This window comes from Oryctolagus cuniculus, chromosome 1, assembly GCF_051225735.1.
Source record: "Oryctolagus cuniculus isolate XC-2025 breed Fujian yellow rabbit chromosome 1, ASM5122573v1, whole genome shotgun sequence".
In the NCBI taxonomy this organism is placed as follows: Eukaryota; Metazoa; Chordata; class Mammalia; order Lagomorpha; family Leporidae; genus Oryctolagus; species Oryctolagus cuniculus.
Genome location: NC_142867.1, coordinates 232,699,181 through 232,717,500, shown reverse-complemented (window position 1 = coordinate 232,717,500; position 18,320 = coordinate 232,699,181). Strand labels below are relative to the sequence as shown.

General features: G+C 67.6%; 1 long non-coding RNA gene across 4 annotated transcripts; it reads right to left on the bottom strand.

Moving 5' to 3' along the window:
- Positions 1-8,063: 8,063 nt before the first annotated feature.
- On the bottom strand, positions 8,064-16,160 carry LOC138845383 (uncharacterized). Of its 4 annotated transcripts, none has more exons than XR_016225886.1 (3): positions 15,681-16,160; positions 10,050-10,131; positions 8,064-9,679 (listed from the first exon to the last, which is right to left on the bottom strand). It is a non-coding gene; the product is annotated as an uncharacterized LOC138845383 (long non-coding RNA). The 4 variants fall into 4 exon arrangements; XR_016225887.1 differs by lacking the exon at positions 15,681-16,160 and adding an exon at positions 12,988-13,660; XR_016225888.1 differs by lacking the exon at positions 15,681-16,160 and adding an exon at positions 11,336-11,647.
- Between the last annotated feature and the right edge of the window lie 2,160 nt (positions 16,161-18,320).

Genomic DNA, 18,320 nt, shown 5'->3' with positions numbered 1-18,320 from the left:
CTGGGCAGGCAGAACCCAATGCAGGCCTCCCGCAAGGGCGGCAGGGACCCGGCTGCGTGAGCCCGCTGCCTCCCAGGGTCTACACCGGGGAGCCGGGATCGGAACCAGGAGCTTCCGCACGGGCTGCGGGCGTCCCAGGCGGTGTCTAGCCCCCGGGCCCACGCCTGCCGCTCCGGTGTTGTTTTCAGTTCTTTCCAGAAGCCCCAGCTGACACCAGTGGCCCAAACCCACGTGAGGGTCCTCACCGCTGGCTGTGCCCTGGCGGCTCGAAGCCCCGCACTCCAGCGCCCGGCCCTTGCCGACTGCGGCTCCCGCAGAGGTAAGCGGTATCCCCAGTCACCCACGGCTTTCCCAGGCCCCTCGCCAGTGCACGCATTTCAAAGCATATGTATGATTTATTTATTTTATATTTATTTATTTATTTGAAAGTCAGAGTTACACAGAGAGAGAAGGGGAGAGGAGGGAGGGAGGGAGGGAGGGAGGGAGAGAGAGAGGTTGTCCATCCGCAGGTTCTCCCCCCAGGTGGCTGCAGCAGCCGCCGGGATTCGAGCTGGTGTCCTGGGATGCTGACTTCACAGGTGGCAGCTCAGCCCTTTGGTTCCATTTTCCATGAACTTTCTGAAGGCCCCGAAGGTTTCTTTTTTTTTTTTTTTTTATCCCCCACTCAGTGGCCACATCCCGGCCCTGCCTCCAGGCACCCCGAGGGGCTCAGAGCCAGGCCCCGGGGAGGGGCTGCCAGGGTCAGCACTCTCTGGCCCGTGTGGGCCTCTGGGCGGGGGACAAGCGCTGCCCCGCAACCAGGTGCTGTCCCCGGGGTGCGTGTGCGAACAGACCCCAGCACCCGGAAGTCCCTGCGGCCGTGACTGCAGCGCCCGGGAGGAACCTCAGGAGAGGCACGACTCCCGGGAGTGCAGCTCGCCTTCCTGCTCAGCGTGGTGACCTCTGACCCCCGCAGGCCGGGGGTGGGGGTGGGGGTGGCATGAGGGGGTGGGGTGGGGTGGGGGCTCTGGGGACAGGGGCCAGGTGCTGCAGTGTCAGGAGAGGGAGGGGGAGGGGGAGTGGGAGGGGGAGAGGGAAGGGGGAGGGGGAGAGGGGAGGGAGGAGTGGGAGAGGGAAGGGGGGAAGGGGGAGGGGGGAGGGGAGGGGGGAGAGTGAAGGGGAGGAGGAGGGGGAGGGGAGGAGGGGGAAGGGGGAGAGGGAAGGGGGAGAGGGGAGGAGGAGGGGGAGGGGGAGGGGGAAGGGGAGGGGGAGAAGGGAGGGGAGGGGGAGGGACACTCTCTCTGGCTTCTGTGTCACATGCACTGCGTGGGGGGGGCCCAGTCCGTGCATGCGCCCCTCCTGCCCGTTCCTGGGCACCTGTTGGGGTGCAATCGGCCACAGGCACTTGGCAGAGCCGCGTGGCCCACCGGTGATCGAGGCACGGGGCCCAGTGTTTTAGCAATGCTGGAGAAGCCGGCCTTGGGTTCAAGCCCTGACTCTGGCACTTCATAGCCGAGTGACCTTGGGTAAGTCACGGGGTTCCCAGGTGGCGGCTAGGCGGGGTCCCCAGGACTCAGCCTCGACTTGGGGACAAGCTGTGCCCACCCGGCTGCCTGAGGTGCCCAGACAGGCAGTGGGGGCGCCCTCCCAGCCTCCACCCCCGCCCATGGAGTTCTTGTGCAACGAGGAAAACGGGTGCTCATGGAATGTTCTAGAAAAATGGGCTTACGGGCTTGAATGTCTGAGGAGGGAGAGGTTGCACAATCGTGGCTGGACGCCTCACCAGCGGGGGTGTGGGCTGGGCCGCTCCCCAGCGTGCTCTGTTCTCAGGGGGCAGGGCGCTGCCGAGCCGTGGGGCCGGGGCAGGCACGGGCGTCCGCTGCCTGGAGCACAGCAGGTGACCGGGAGCAGCCATCTACCCGTCCTCCATCCCTCTCGCGTGTGCAGGGCGGCGGGTTAGAGATGGCCGCAGGGGCGGGCAGTCCAGCTCAGGTCGCCGCCCGGGACAGCACAGGCCGGCTCCCGGTTCCTGGCTCCGCCCGCCCTGTCCCAACCCCGCGTCCTGCTGATGTGCGCCGGGAGGGCTGGAGGGGTTCTGCGCTCCAGGCTCCAGTCTGGCCCAGCCCTGGCCGTGTGGGCATTCGGGCAGTGAAGCGGAGGATCTAAGAGCTCGCTCGCTCTCTGTGTTTCAAATAACAAACAAACAAAACAAAGATGGTACGTGGGGCCGGCGCTGTGGTGCCTATGGGCGCTGGTTCGAGTCCCAGCTGCTCCTCTTCCAGTCCAGCTCTGTTCTGTGGCCTGGGAAGGCAGTGGAGGATGGCCCAAGTGCTTGGGCCCTGCACCCGTGTGGGAGACCGGAAGAAGCTCCTGGCTCCTGGCTTCGGATCGGCACAGCTCCAGCTGTTGCAGCCATTTGGGGAGTGACCCAGCAGATGAAGATCTCTCTCTCTCTCTCTCTCTCTCTCTCTCTCTCTCTGTAGCTCTGCCTTTCAAATAAATAAATCTGTGATTCCTCTCATGGAGACGTGAAGTCCCTCCTCACCCCTGCCCCTCCTCACCCCTGCTCCCTCACCCCTGCCCCTCCTCATCCCGCCTCTCTTCACCCCTGCCTGCCCCAGGACTGCCTTTGAACGCAGCATGGAGCAGGGGCGACGCCGTGTGACACCGGGGCTCAGCCTGCGGAGCCGGCGCCGCCATGTTGGGAGGAAGTCCCAGGCCGCTGGGTCCCAGCCCCCGCTTCCCCCTTGGGAGATGGGAGACCCGTGCTGGGGCGGGGCCGTGAGGCTGGGCCACACAGAGGTGTCTGGGTTTCCTGTTGCCGTCTGGAATGTGCCTTCTACTCCAGGAGCTCAGAACTCACCCGGGCCTGGAACAATCCACTCCCGAGGACTCCCGTCTGCTGCCAGGGGTGTCCCTGTGGGAATCCACAGAAGCCCGCGGCAGAGGGGCGGGGCTCCAGGGGGTGGGGGAGCCAGCGTGTGTGCCCCACCCGGCCTCCCCCCACCAGGACCCAGGCTCCCTGCGCCTCCAGTGCGAGTGGGTGGGCTCCTTCTGGGGGCTGGGCGGGGAGCACCTGCCTCTGGGCCCCTGCTTCCAGCCCTCCCCCGGGGGTCTCCGCACACGCGTGTCTGGATCCCCCTCCCGGGGCACCAGCCGTGCTGGATCAACCTGCCACGTGAGCTCGCCCAAATTCACTTCTTCTTTGAAAGGCGCAATAACGGAGAGAGGGAGAGACCGAGAAACCCTCCATCCGCTGGTTCACTCCCCAGAGGACGGCGAGGGTCAGGGCTGGGCCAGGAGCCCCCTCCTGGTCTCTCGTGGGTGCAGGGGCCCACGGGCCGCCCTGTGCTGCTTTCCCAGGCGCGTGAGCAGGGAGCCAGATCGGAAGCAGACGTGAACTTGAACTAGGCGTCCAGTGAGGGTTGTCAGCATCGCAAGTGGCTGCCTCGGCGCCGCGAACGCTGGCCCGCTTTAGTTAACGAACACAGCTGTGGCCCGGTGCCCTGGGGGGTTACTGCATCAACATCCAAATTTGGGGGCACACAAGCCAGCCCCTGGTGTGCAGGGAAGAGCAAGCCAGGCGTGCTGGGCGGACTCGGCTGCCCAGGGGCCCCAGCTCTTGCCAAGCCTGGGTGGCAAGCCTCGCCGGGGCGTCCCCACCGCTTGGCCTGGGTCACCGCCTTCCCGTCGCCTGTCCCGAGAGCAGGCGCTTTGTTCTTGTCCCGGCTGCCTGTTTCTGGCAGTTTCCATGGTCGGACGGCACCCAGCTGTGTTGTGTGAGACACCCGGTGCCCCCACTGGGTAACCAGAACCGGGTGTGCCACGCCCAGGCTTGGTGCAGCTGCCCTGGGGGCCGCCCCTGCCCACCGCCCGGCTCCGGGCGCCATCTGTGTCCTGGGATCCAGGCGAAGGCACAGCCCCTGCGTAGGACGCAGCAACTAGAGAGGCAGGAGCCAGAGCCCGGCCGGAGCACAGCTGAGCTTTTAAAGCCTCTTTGGGCACTGGCGGGTGGGTCCCACTGCTCACCTGTCACTGGTCGGCGAGGCCACGTGACCGCCGCTTGTGGGCGTGGCCCGTGCTCCCAGGGCAGAGATTGGCTGGCTAAGGGTCACTGTCAGGCTCTGTGCCAGCCACTGCACACTCTGAGCCCATTTGACAGGTGAGAAAACTGAGGCTTTGTCTGCTTGTTTCAGCAGGGCAGGGGGCTCAGTCCCGAGGCTGGAGGGCCAGGCTACGTGCCACCCACATGCCCGTGTACTGGGAGTCGGATCCCTGTGCACAGGAGCAGGTGCATGGTGGAATACTACGCAGCCATGAAGAAGGAGCAGAATCAGCTGCCCAGCTGGATGTACACCCAAAGGTCACACCAGCAGTGCTTACAAGCGTTTGTCCTCACGGAGAGACCCCAGCCTCGCCTCAGACAGAGGCAGGGGGCTCCCTCTCCCGGCACCTTTCTCCCTGTCTTCCCCGGCTCGGGCACTGCCAGTGTGGCTCAGTGACTCCCTAGGCCGGGACAGGAGGGGTTCCGAGCTGAACCACGCACAGCCCCGGCCTTGAGAGGCCTGGAGTCCACGGAGCAGGCTCGAGCCGTGGCCTTGACCCGGGGGAGGGCACCTCCGTGGGACAAGGCCCCCCACAGCAGGGGCCGGGGCCAGCACACTTGGTCTCGTCCTTGGGGTCTGCACCCCAACCCCAGAGCCCCTACAGGGATGGCGGCTCGTCCCCAGTTTTCCCCAAGCACAGCAGAGACCAGAGGCGGGGCCGAGCCCGGCACTCGCCCCTCCCCGTGGGGAGGGCACGGGGGGCAGGTCGGGGGAGGACTCGCGGCCCAGGGCCAGTGGGCGCCCGCTGTCCGCCTCCCCCTCGACCGGCTCTGCCCCGTGTGACCTTGCCAGGCCGCTGCTGGTTTCTGCACAGGGAGGGGTGGTCCCGGGGGCGCCCCCACCCGGGCAGCCCCAAGTTCTCAGGCTTCCTCCGTGGAGGCCAGGAGGGGCCGGTGGTGTCCCTCGGGGCTGGCACGATTTGGGGGGCTGGGGCTGCTTTCGGGGGTGAAAGCTTGGAGCGAGGGGAGCCCTCCCCTCCCCGGCGCCCCCACCCAGCCTCCGTCTCTGCCGCCCTGAGCCCTGCCGGCCCCCTCGCCTCTGGCTGGGGGGACACCCCCTCCCGGCCTGCCCAGCCCCTGCCCGAGTTGTGGGGGGGGGAGGACGGAGCCGGCGGGCGGAGGCTCGAGAGGGAGCAAAATGCAAATGTTTTTATCCTCCTTTCTTTTAAATGCTGAAACCAGCCTTGACAGCCTCGGAAAATAAATGGCACCGACTCGCTGGGATTTCAAATTCCGTGATTAAGGGGCTGAAGCAAACACTCGCTCCCGCCCTCCCGCCCGCCGCCCTCCCTCCGCGGCTGATAGCGGCTGGCGGGCCGGGACAGCTCTCTGCCAGGCTGCCGGGAGCTCGAGCCGCGGCCTCCCGCCCGGCCCAGCCGCCGCTCCGGCTGCTTATCAGGAGCGCTCACGCCGCAGCGCCGAAGCCGCTTTAAATCCCGCCGGCCCCCTCCTCGCGAGCCTGCACGCCGCGCGCTCACCCCCCCACGCATGCGTGCTCACACACACACACGCACACACACACACAGCCCTGCAGCCCACAGGCACACGCGTGCTCACCCGTGCACATGCACGCCCCACACGGGTGCCTGTGTGCGGCAGCACAATGCACGCTTGCACACACGTGTGTGCACACACGAGACACGTGCACATGCGTGCACGCATCGACACACAGGAACCGTGCACGTGGTCAAGTGCAGCTCCGGGGTCTCTCTGGGAGCCAGAGGACAGGAAGGTTGTGCAAAGTCGAGGGCCCGGTGTGGGGGGCGGGGAGGGGCTGGGAGAGGAGGGGCAGAGGCACCCGCAGGTGGCCCGGCGGGGGGGGGGCAGCTGTGGACAGCTGCAAGCAGAGTCCAGCCCCGCCTCCACCCAGCCCCCGCCTCTGCTGCCCCAGGAGCACCGTGCGCAGGCACAGGACGGCGTCCGGCAACCTCACGCGTGGGAAGGCTGCTACCCGGCCCGCTCTTACCCGGGACAGGTTCATGGGGGCTCGACCGCGGCGGGCAGAACCCACTCCCGCCCGGGCTGCTGTGTGGACACTGCTGATGGGCAGACAGTGGCAGGTGCCAGCTGGGGCAGCGCCCCTGCCCGGGGCGTGGGGGACTTGGCACCTGGTGAGCGGTGTGGCCACCAGCACGGGGGCAGGGGGCAGGGGTCAGGGGGCAGGGCAGCACTGAGGGGGGAGACGCAGGGAGCGCCAGACAGTGAGGGGGCGGGGACGCACAGGGAGCACAGCCCGCCTCCGTGCCCCCAGGTCGCAGGTCCCCCCACCATCCGCCTCCCTCCGCACCCCTGTAGCTGCCCCAGCAGTCGGGAGGGTGGACGGGCGACGCTGGTCCTGCTGGTCGAGCCCCTCTGTGCTCCCCAGGGCTCACTCTGCAAGCAGGAGTGGGGGGGCGTTGCTGGGCCCCCCGCCTGCTGCAGCCTGGGGCCGGCCGTGCCCAGCCTGGAGCCTCTGCCCCTGCCTACACGCCCCAGGGAGGCCGCACTGCACTCAGACCCATTTCACAGACAAGAAACACTGAGGCTCAGAAGAGAGCGAGTGACTTGGTGAGATCTCCTGGCTGGGGAGGGGCCAGGGCCAGGGCCAGGGTTCCCGGGAGGCGGAGCTGGGGGAGGGGCACCTGGACTTGCATCTGTGTCCGCTCCTCCTCCTGACCGGCTCCCACCACACAGCGCAGCTCGGAGGTCAAGTGCGAACCAGGACTCCCTCATGGCTGGACGCTGCCCGCTCTGGTGGGCGACCCCCCTCCGGAGGTGGGGGCCCTGGAACCCAGAGAGGGGACGGGACGCCCCCGCAGCCGCACAGCAGGGCGCTGCCGGCTCCCCACAGCGCCCACCGGGCCGCCGCCGGCACCCGCTTGGGGAACATCTGGGCCAAGCAAGCGGGCCCGGACCTCACAGCGCAGCCGCGTCCGGGGCTGCCCCAGCCGCTGTCTCCCGGGCCTTCGTCTGAGACCTGGACCCCGGCTGCTTCTCAGTGGAAACCATGGGCACGAGGCTGGGCACGGGCGGCCCCAGGCTGCAGCGCGCGGGGACCCAGGCCTGGGGCCCAGCAACGCCCCCCCCCCCACTCCTGCTTGCAGAAGTGAGCCCTGGGAGCACAGAGAACCATGGGAGGCCCAGACCCGGGGTACGGACAGAGCTCGGAGCCCGTGAGGCTGCCTGGGAGACGCTAGGGGGGACTCGAAGCTCCTTGACTTTCTAGAAAACTCTCCGTGTGGCTCTCACGTGGCGCAGCCCCTCTCCTCTGTCATAGGACACAGGAAATGCAAACACTGGGTCTGCCGGCTTCCCTTGCAGCTAGGAGTGGGCATGTGACCCAGCTCTGGCCAGCGCCGTGGAGGCGGAAGACCTGGACTAAGGCTGATTTTCTTCCCCTTTCTCTGAGTTCTAAGGCAGAAGTTTCAAGGAAAATATGCCACACTCCTTCCCCACCCCCACTTCTTACCTGGAATGCAGATGTGATGGCTGGAGGAAGGCAGCCCTCTTATGACTGACCAGGCTGGGTGACCACCCCCCCAGGGCTGACAGAGCAGGGAGATGTGGTGCCTGGATCTTTGGTAACTCTGGCACTGAGGCTGCCACAGCCCTGGGCCACCTCTGTGTGCACACAGACAGGAGCTTCTCTGCTGACACTAGGCTCGGTGGGATCGTATGTTGTTTGCTGGGACCCCTAGCAGATGGCCCAGACTTGGGGCCCGAGAGGGGACCCTGGAGCCCACAGACCCCAGCTTGAACATGGTGGAGACCCAGCAGATCGGCCCCAAGGGTTGGCGGGCACCGATGGCACTGCAGCCCCGGCCCGAGCTCCAGCACTGCACGCGGGACCCGAGCCCAGGGCTCGGCTGAGAAACCCGCCCCAGCGCCCGGCAGGCCACCGCGCGGGGCTGCGCGGCCGTTCTAAGATCTGTCCTTCATGCCTTTTGGGTTTTTAAAATGTAATTTATTTCATGGAATGAAGTGACAGTTGATGATGGGATTTTTAATGCATTTTTGGTTGAGTTTTTGCAAACATCCTTCCCTAGCAGAACGCCAGGCTGGCACGGCCAGGACCGGTCCCTGGGCTGCCTCCCAAGGGGCACTGCGGCCGGCAGCGTGTGCCAGGGTCCTGCGCCTCCAGCGCTCTCGGGCTCAGCCGGGACGGAGGCTGCGGAGGGGCGTGGCCGGGGCTGCGTGGGGGGGCCGTTCCACGCCTGCCCTGTGCCCCCCCACCCTCACCCCACCCTCTGAGATGCCCCGGGGGGGCCGGAGACGGCTTGTTGCAGCTCTGGGAGGTGCGGCCCCCAGCACGCCCTGTGCCCGCGCTCCCGGCTCAGGCCAGCGGACAGGCCAGCGGCTTGGCGGGTGCCCACTGGGGGCAGCACCTTCAGCCCTGCTGTACGCCAGCCCCACGAGCCCAGAGGCGGCCAGGGATAACCGGGGCTCACGGCGGGGGGGGTCCTTGCGAAAGACCCAGGAGCCCTGGCTTCCCCGACAGAGGCTGGAGAGGGGACGGAGGCCACACGGGGCAGCTGCTCCCTGGAGAGCTGGAAGCCGCCGCCCACACCACACGCCCCTGCAGCTGAAAGGGCGGGAAGGAGCCGCCTGGCGGGGCAGAGGGCGGCGGGGCACGGAGCTTGGCCGAGGCCCACGCGCTGCCCCGCGGAGCCGGGGAGGTGGCCCCTGGGGCTCACTGCATGATCCGCAGGAGGGCCACCCACGGGTGCCGCGGGCCCCAGGGCCCTGGGGTTGCCCCTGCCGCGTGCCCCTGCGAGGGAGTGCCCCAGGCGGCCCCGCCCTGCCTGCTTGTAGGAGGTGCGGCTGGGGAGGCGCTGGGCTCGCGCCACTTCGCGCCTCCTCGCGCCCAGCATGGCCCGCTCTGGGCCTCAGCCTCCGCTGTGGCGGGCGGACGACGCCCGGTCCGGCCGCGAGGTTTCCTGCCGGCCTGAGCACCGGCGCGGGGAAGCAGCATGGCCGGCCGGTTCAAGACACGGCCGGTTCCTTCCAGAAGTTTCCTCACGAGGCCCCTGGGAGACGCAGCCCGAGCTGTCCGTGTCCAGGGGTGCGGGATGCGCTCGCACGCACGACGGGGGATTGATTTTATGACGCAAGGAGCCGAGGCCACGCCGCGGTCAGAGCCTCGGAGGCTGCGGCAGGGAAGGGCAGGGCCCTGCAGGACCACCCGGAGGGGGCTCAAGGGAGAGAGGGCGCGACAGCCGGGGCGTGGCTGGGGCTGGGGCTGTGGGCGGCGGTGATGCGGGCTGGGGGGAAGCAGCCAGGCTGTGCCAGTTCCCCGGCTGCCTCCCCGCCTCCCCCGCAGCTGTGGTCCCCGCAGGGCCCGGTCCCCCCGTGCGGACCCCTGGGCCCAGATCCGCTCCTGGGGCGAGGACCACGGTACCCGGCAGACGCCATAACCAAACACGCGCTCACTCGGCGGCTCCCCGGCCATGGAGGGCAGGCTTCGCCCCCGGTGAACTTGGCTGCGGGGTTTTCCCATGTGTCACTCTTCCAGGCTCCCAGGGCCGTGACCGGGACCAGAGGGGGTCGGGGCTCCCGGGCTCACTGGCGCGGCTGTCTTCTGGTGTGCGGCCACAGGCTGGCATCCGGGCGGGGAACCTGAAGTCCGGGCAGGCGTCCACCTGGGACCGAGCCCTCCGCTGCCACTCATCCAGGAGCTCCCTGGCGGCACACATCTGTTCCCGCGCACCCCCAGCCCCCAGCCCCCAGGACCAGTGCAGGGAAGGCTCAGTGGGAGCCGTGCCAGTGTAGACGGCACGGGGCAGCCGCTGCCACTGTGCAGGGCTGCGTGGGGGAGGGCCGTGGGCTCCGGCAGCGTAGGCTGGGCACACAGTAGGTGCCTCCGCAGTGACCTCCCACCTTCCTCCCCGGCCCTGGCCGCAGCCGCCTGCCCCTCCCTGGGGTGGGAAGTAGGTGAGCCCAGCCAGGGGCTGGAGGCGGCGGCTGGAGTCCAGGCACGTCCTCATACCAATTAAGGCAGCTCCGGCGCACGGGGGGCCTGGGCCGGCATTTATCAGCCCGCCGGGAGGGGCCGGCAAGCTGTCCTGGGGCTGACGGATTAGACAGCGGACAATTAGGCTGCGGGCGGCGCACGGCCTCCCTCCCCCTCTCCCTCCCTCTCTCCTCTCTCTCTCTCTCTCTGGCTCAGGCACACACACACTCACACACAGGCACACAAACCCACACACATCCCTTTATCAGCCTGCAGGGCCCAGCGACAGAGCCCAGCCCCCTCCCTGGGCAGGCACAACACGGGCTCAGAGCCCCCATCTGCCCAGCCGAGCCCCCTGTGTCCAGCCGAGCCCCCACGAGGATCAGGGCTCGAGATCAGGGCTTGGTCTCCTGGCGTCCGTGGGTGGGCGTGAGCCCGGGATGCCAGGTGGAGCAGGCGCCTCCGGCCGTGAGCAGCGCAGGTCTGAGCTGCCCGCCAGGGCTTCGTCCCCCCCCCCCCGCCCCGCCCCACCCCGCCGCGAGCTTTGGCTGCCCAGGTCCAGGAGGAGGAAGGTGTTGAGGCCAGGGCAGGGGCTCGGCGGGGCTCCTAACAGCCGCAGAAACAGGCTTCTGGTTCTAGAATGTTCTGAAGGGCAGTGCTCAGGAGAGGAGCCTGTCTGGGGAAGTGCAGCCGGGCGGGCGGCTCCGGCCAGGGCTGCGGATCGGGTCCTGCGCTCCGCTCTGCTGGGTCTCAGATGCGGGGCCCCCGCGAGGTCCCAGGTGCCCATGCTGGGCCCGCGCCCGTTCCCAGGCTGCCTGCCCTGGCAGATGGTACCGTCGGGGGTCCCAGTCCTGCCCAGGAGCCAGACCCAGCCTCCCCTCCCCCTCCTAGGAGCATCTACACCCCCACCCGGGCCCCGCCACCGACCTGACAGCGCATGCTGTCTTCCTGCTCCCTGTCCGTGCCGAGCGGGGTGGGTGTCACCTGAGACCCCAGTCCTCACTCCCCACCCTCGGTGGCTCCCACGGGCCGGGGCGAAGGCCCAGCTCCCGGCTGCAGCGTCCAGGTCCAGCACGCCTCCCTCCCGCGTGGCCCGGCTCCACCCCTCCTCCCAGCCCAGCGGCCTTGTGGATCCCTTCGGTCTCCTGGTCAGGGTTGCCCCCCGCCCCGCCCCGTCCACAGGAACAGGGTCGGGGGAGCAGGGACAAGGACGTGCGGGACCGACCGTGCACACCTGCACGGTGAGTGGGGCCAGGGCGGCGCCCTCCGCGGCCCCCCCCCCCCCCCCCCCCGGTTCTCACGCTGCCTCTGACTGAGCTTACGTGACACTTCTTCCCCGGCCCTGGACTGCCCAGGCGGGCCGGGCCCCTCCTCCGGACGCTGCGCAGACAAGATGGCCGGTTAAGCTGTCGGCTTCCCAGACCGGGACGAGAGCGTCCGGGCCTGCTCGGGTCACGGCAGCTCGGCACCAGCTCAGTGCGGGTCTGTCTCCCAAATCAGTGAGCCCATGAATGAACAATGGTGGTGTGGTAGACGCTGGGGGGGTGGAGGCAGCCCGGCAGGGAGCCACACCGGGCCCCTGGCCACCTCACTGCCACCGCCTCATCACCAGGCACTCACCCATCCCCAGCACCCACCCGCCTCACTGCACCCAGCGCCCCCATCACCCACCCACCCAGCACCCACCCACCTCACTGCGCCCATCACCCACCCCCAACACCCACCCCACCTCACTGCGCCCATCATCACCCAGCACCCAGTACCCCCATCACCCACCCACCCAGCACCCATCCACCTCACTGCACCCATCATCACCCAGCACCCACCCCACCTCACTGCACCCATCATCACCCAGCACCCCCATCACCCACCCACCCAGCACCCACCCACCTCACTGCACCCAGCACCCCCATCACCCACCCACCCAGCACCCACCCACCTCACTGCACCCATCATCACCCAGCACCCAGCACCCACCCACCCAGCACCCACCCACCTCACTGCACCCAGCACCCTCCATCACCCACCCACCCAGCACCCACCCACCTCACTGCGCCCATCATCACCCAGCACCCCCCATCACCCACCCACCCAGCACCCACCCACCTCACTGTGCCTATCATCACCCAGCACCCCCCATCACCCACCCACCCAGCACCCACCCATCTCACTGTGCCCATCATCACCCACCCCCAACACCCACCCACCTAGCACCCACCCACCTCACTGCACCAGTCATCACCCACCCCCAAAACCCACCCCACCTCACTGCACCCATCATCACCCACTCCCAACACCCACCCCACATCCCAGCACCCCCCATCACCCACCCACACAGCACCCACCCCACCTCACTGCACCCATCATCACCCAGCACCCCCATCACCCACCACCCCCATCACCCACCCACCAGCACCCACCCACCTCACTGCGCCCATCATCACCCAGCACCCCCCATCACCCACCCACCCAGCACCCACCCACCTCACTGTGCCTATCATCACCCAGCACCCCCCATCACCCACCCACCCAGCACCCACCCATCTCACTGTGCCCATCATCACCCACCCCCAACACCCACCCACCTAGCACCCACCCACCTCACTGCACCAGTCATCACCCACCCCCAAAACCCACCCCACCTCACTGCACCCATCATCACCCACTCCCAACACCCACCCCACATCCCAGCACCCCCCATCACCCACCCACACAGCACCCACCCCACCTCACTGCACCCATCATCACCCAGCACCCCCATCACCCACCACCCCCATCACCCACCCACCAGCACCCACCCACCTCACTGCGCCCATCATCACCCAGCACCCCCCATCACCCACCCACCAGCACCCACCCACCTCACTGCACCCATCATCACTCAGCACCCCCCATCACCCACCCACCCAGCACCCACCCACCTCACTGCGCCCATCATCACCCACTCCCAACACCTCCATCAGCTCCCCCCCACCTCCATGGGTCCCTGACTGAGACCCCTCCTCTCCGGCCCTCACAGCCAGCAAGGCCGGAGCTGTGCGGGCCCGGATGGCGGATGTCTTCCTCGCTTGGTCACATCGCCAGCCCCAAATATGGAACCTCCACAAAGCCCCTTATTAAGAAATTGGTCAATTTCCTGCTAATTAAAATAAATACCGTGCCACATTAAAGGCCAATTAATTTTCAGAGCTGCCAGAAAACACGCCTGGAGAATGTACAGCCCCCGGCCCCCCCCCAGAAGGGGGTGGAGCTCTGGATCCCACCCACACCGCGGGGTGGGGGTGGGGAGGCCCGACCCGGGACAGGGCGTGGGAGGGGCCTCCCTGGCTCGGGGCACTGTGTCTCTGCTGGCTCAGTGACCAGACAGCCTCGGCAGCCCCTGGCCGCAGGGGCCCTCATCCCCATTTTGCAGCTGGACAGGCTGAGGCCTGGAGCTGCCAAGGCCCTGGCCTGAGTCTCCGCCTCCAGGGGCAGCGCAGGGATCTCCCGGCAACAACAGGGCAGGGGACTCGGTGCCCCGCACACAGCCGGGGCCAACAACCGGCCTTGCCCAAGGCGCGGCACCTGTGCCCTGACCACAGTGGGAGGGAGCCAGGAGGCCGGGCGGCCCAGCCATCGTCACCTGACCTGGAGGCTCAGACGGGCCCGCCCGCCCGCCCGCCCCGGGTGACGCAGCCTGGGCCTGCCGTCAGCACCAGGGGTCCCCAGAGCCCTCACTGCTCAGCCCCCGGGGCCTGGCATCGCCGCATCCCGCCAGCAGGAGCAGGACAGGGAGCCCCTGCTGCCTGGTCGCGAGGGGTCCAGGGCCCCGGCCAGAATGCAGGGAGAGCGGTGGGGAGAGGGGCCCAGCCAGCGCGGCCCAGAGCCCCTGCCAGCCTGGCTCGCCACTGCAGACAGCCTGAGGGGTGGCGCGGGGGCACCCTGGGGCTGGCAGCCTCTGGGAACCCAGGCCACCTCACAGCCTTCCTCCGCCCAGGCCAAGGTGCGCGGTGGACAGGGGTGAGGGGGAGCGAGGGCGGGTTGTTGGGGGCCCCGTGCCTCCCCGTGGTGGCGAGCTCCGAGTTGGAGGCCCGAGGGGTTCACAGAAGCCTCCCAGAGAGACGCCCAGGCAGCCTGCTCTGGGGGATGGAGGATGGGGGGTGGGGGATGGGGGATGGGGGATGGAGGAGGGGGGAGGGGGGATGGGGATAGGGGATGGAGATGGGGAATGGAGGATGGAGGATGGAGGAGGGGGAGGGGGGATGGGGGATGGAGGATGGGGGAGGGGGATGGAGGATGGGGGATGGAGGGTGGGGGATGGAGGATGGGGATGGGGGATGGAGGATGGGGGATGGAGGATGGAGGGCGGGGGTGGGGGATGGGGGATGGAGGATGGGGGATGGGGGTGGGGGATGGGAGATGGAGGATGGGGGATGGGGTGGGGGATGAGAGATGGAGGATGGGGGATGGGGAGGGGGATGGAGGATGGGGGATGGAGGGTGGGGGATGGGGGATGGGGGTGGGGGATGGGGGATCGGGGGTGGAGGATGGGGGATGGAGGATGGGGGATGGAGGGTGGGGGTGGGGGATGGGGGATGGGGATGGGGGATGCAGGAGCAGTGGGGTGGGGTCGGGGGCGGGCGTGTGGCGCGGTGGCTGCCCGTAGGCCGCATCGGAGCGTGTGGGGTCAAGCCCCCGCTCTGCTCGGCTCCAGCCTCCTCTACCGTGCACCCCGAGACGGCGGCTCAGGCTCAGGCTCAGGCTCCGCCCGCGCGGGGGACGGGGAGGGAGCTCCGGCCCTGCCCAGTCCGCTGTTGTGGGCGTTTGGGGAGGGAACCAGCAGACGGGAGAGCTCTGTCGTCTGCTTTCCAAATACGGTAAGTAAATGAACACGTGGGGGAATCAGAGTTCTAGCTGTTATTGGGTTATTATGATTATTTTTTAAAGACGTATTATTTAAAGAGAATTTTTTTTTTTTTTTTTTTTTTTTTTTTTTTTTTTTTTTGACAGGCAGAGTGGACAGTGAGAGAGAGAGACAGAGAGAAAGGTCTTCCATTGCCGTTGGTTCACCCTCCAATGGCCGCCGCGGCCGGCGCGCTGCGGCCGGCGCACCGCGCTGATCCGATGGCAGGAGCCAGGAGCCAGGTGCTTTTCCTGGTCTCCCATGGGGTGCAGGGCCCAAGCACCTGGGCCATCCTCCACTGCACTCCCTGGCCACAGCAGAGGGCTGGCCTGGAAGAGGGGCAACCGGGACAGAATCTGGCGCCCCGACCGGGACTAGAACCCGGTGTGCCGGCGCCGCTAGGCGGAGGATTAGCCTAGTGAGCCGCGGCGCCGGCCAAAGACGTATTATTTAAAAGACAGAGTTACAGAGAGGGAGAGGGAGAGAGAGGTCTTCCATCCGCTGGTTCACTCCCCAAATGGCTGCAGCGGCCGGGCTGGGCCAGGAGGAAGTGAGGAGCCTGGAGCTCCATCCGGGTCTCCCACACGGACGCAGGGACCCAGGGTCCAGGAGAACAAGGCGCGGGGCGGGGGCAGCAGAGCAGCAGGGGGGGACGGAGCTGGGGCGGCAGGAGAGGCAGACCCGGCTTCCCACCCCACCGCGGTCTCAGTCACACGGCCACCCTGCTCCCTGGCGTGGCCGGCGCCGCGCCCAGCCCTTCTCACCGGAGCGCCCACAGCACTCACATCCCGCGTGGGCACTGGTTCGGGTCCCAGCTGCTCCACTTCCACGGTCACGCAGGTGTCGGTGGCCAGTCTGGGGCTTGGACCCTGGCCCCACTCTCACCTCCCTCTGAGCTCCGGGAGCCGTGAGAGGCGGGGGTGGGAAGTAGCCTCGGAGCCCGAACCCCCAGGTCAGGAGCGGAGAAGCCGGGTTTGGTGGGTGTGATACCGGGTCTCCGCCCTTGTCCAGCCCGCCACTGAACACTGGTCCGGCCTCCGGCCTCTGCCCAGCCCGGTCCTTGGCTCCACCCTCAGGGCTGGGGCCGTCGCTGTCGGGGCACCGGGCAGGGCAGCAGCCTCAGCCTCTCCAAGCGACCCTGCCCCATGTCACCTGCTCTCTGCCCTTCCCTGCTCAGGGATGGCGCCGGGGTGCACCTGGGAGAGGCTGGGCGACCCTGGGGAAGCCCCAGTAGGGGTGAGGCCATGGGCTCTGGGCAGCCGTGCGGGCCCCACTTTCCGGGGCTCTTACACAGGCTCAAGGCCACGTGTCCGCGGACTGCCACGCACTTTCACAACTGCACCTCGGTCCAGCCCAGGCAAGGCCGCCCTGTCCTGCTGCAGCTCCACCTAAAAGCATAGCAAGGGGCCGGCGCTGTGGCGTAGCCGCGCCAGCCGCCGCCTGCCACGCTGGCATCCCACATGTGCACGGGTTTGAGTCCCGGCTGCTCCATTTCTAATCCAGCTCCCTAATGCGCCTGGAAACGCAGCGGAAGATGGCCCAAGGGCTTGGCCCCTGCACCCACGTGGGGACCCGGATGAAGCTCCTGGCTCCCGGCTTTGGCCTGGCCCAGCCCTGGCCGTTGCAGCCATCTGGGGAGTGAACCAGCGGATGGAAAACCTCTCTCCCTCTCTCTCCCTCTCCGTCTCTGTAGATCCCTCTCTCTCCATAACTCTGCCTTTCAAATAAATAAATACATCTTAAAAATAAAAAATACCCAGTGAGACCCGGAGTCCCGTGTCAGCACCCCTGCCTCACAGAGGGGTAAAACAAGGCGGGCACAGCTCAGTGGCAGTCCCAAGGTCACCAGCGGTGGCCCAGTCACAAGGGACTCCCTTCCTGTTCACTGCTGAGGTCAGCAAGTGCCTTGGCTTATGCGCCCCTCCCCGTGCGGGTGGCAGACATTACTAATGGATCACAGCACTCTTTCTCTCTGAGACAGGTGCAGCCTCGGAATCCCCCCCACGTAGCTGCCACCAGGCGTGGAGGGGGCAGAAGGGACGCTGTTCACCCCCCAGCCCAGGGTCCCGGTGTCTCCTGTAGCTGCCCCAGCGCCTGGCCCAGGCCCTTGGCCCCCACCCCCATGGGTGGGATTTCTCCAGGGAGCTTGTCCTGGCCCTGACACCCAAGGACGTGGCCAGACAGCACCAAACATGCTGGGGCCTTGGCCCGGGACACCCTGGACCCCTTCTGTTCCTGAGTGGTCAGTCCAGGGATTCCGTCGGCAGCCTGAGCACACAGGCCCGGCACTCCTGGCTGCTTATTAGGGCCGTTCTCAGCAGGCGTGGGGAGCCCCGAGCAGACGATGGACAGCCACTGTGGCGCGGGGGGCTAAGCTACACCTCTCAGGACATCCACACCCCACACCCGAGAGCCTGGGTGGTGTCCCACTCCTCTGCCTGAGACCCGCCTGGCTCCCCGCTAACGCACCTGCGAGGCGGCAGCTGATGGCCTCAGCAGATGGGCCCCCCACCTCGTAGGAGGCCCGGATGGAGCGCCTGGCTCCCGGCTTCAGCCCCTCGGGGGAGGCCCAGCTGTCATGGGCATCTGGGGAGTGGACCAAAGGTGGGAGATGTCTCTCTCCCTCTCTCTCTCACTCTGCCTTTCCAATACATACATAAATATTTTAAAAAAAAAAAGAAAAAAGAAAAGATGGGTGCTCAGCCAGCTCTGGGGGGGGGAGGGCGGGGAGGCGGAGGGGGGCACATGGGGTGGGGGGGCAGACAGGAAGCGCGCAGGCAGTGGCCGTGCCTTGCACCAGAGGCGCCCGGTGACTCAGCCTCGGATGCAGGAAGACTGTGTAGGCGACGGAGACGAGCGTGGGCGGCCCTCCCGGCCCCCCCAGCTGCACCTGGCCCCTGGCCTCAGCCTCCACGGCCAGCTTCATTAGGGACCCATTAGCCCAGTGTCTTCCAGACCTGCACAGGGCTAATGATGCCGCCGCTGCAGGCTTGGGGGAGGGCCTCCAAGGGGCTGCGGGGGGAGGGCCGGGAGCCCGGGGTCACCGCAGGTCTTCAGAGCGGTTGGGGCCTGCCAAGCTTAATCCCAGTCCCTCTGGTTAACTGGCTGTGTGGCCTTGGGCAAGCTACTGCCCTCTTCCGAGCCGTGGCTTTGTGGCAGGTCACAGGGGAGAGAGGCGCCTGTGTGAGCCAATGTGTGGCCCCAGGAGCGCCATGGCAACCCGTCACGTGCCCAAGGACCTGCTGGGAGTCAGGCCGGGCACGGCACCCACGCTCACGGGACAGGCAGGTGCCGGGACCCCCTCTATGTCACGGGTGAGGACACTGGGGACACAGGGCAATCCAAGTGCTCGGCCAAGGCCGCCATGCAAACGCAAGCGGTGGCCAGCACAGTGGGGCCACCTCCTGCCTGGCTCCTGGAGGGGG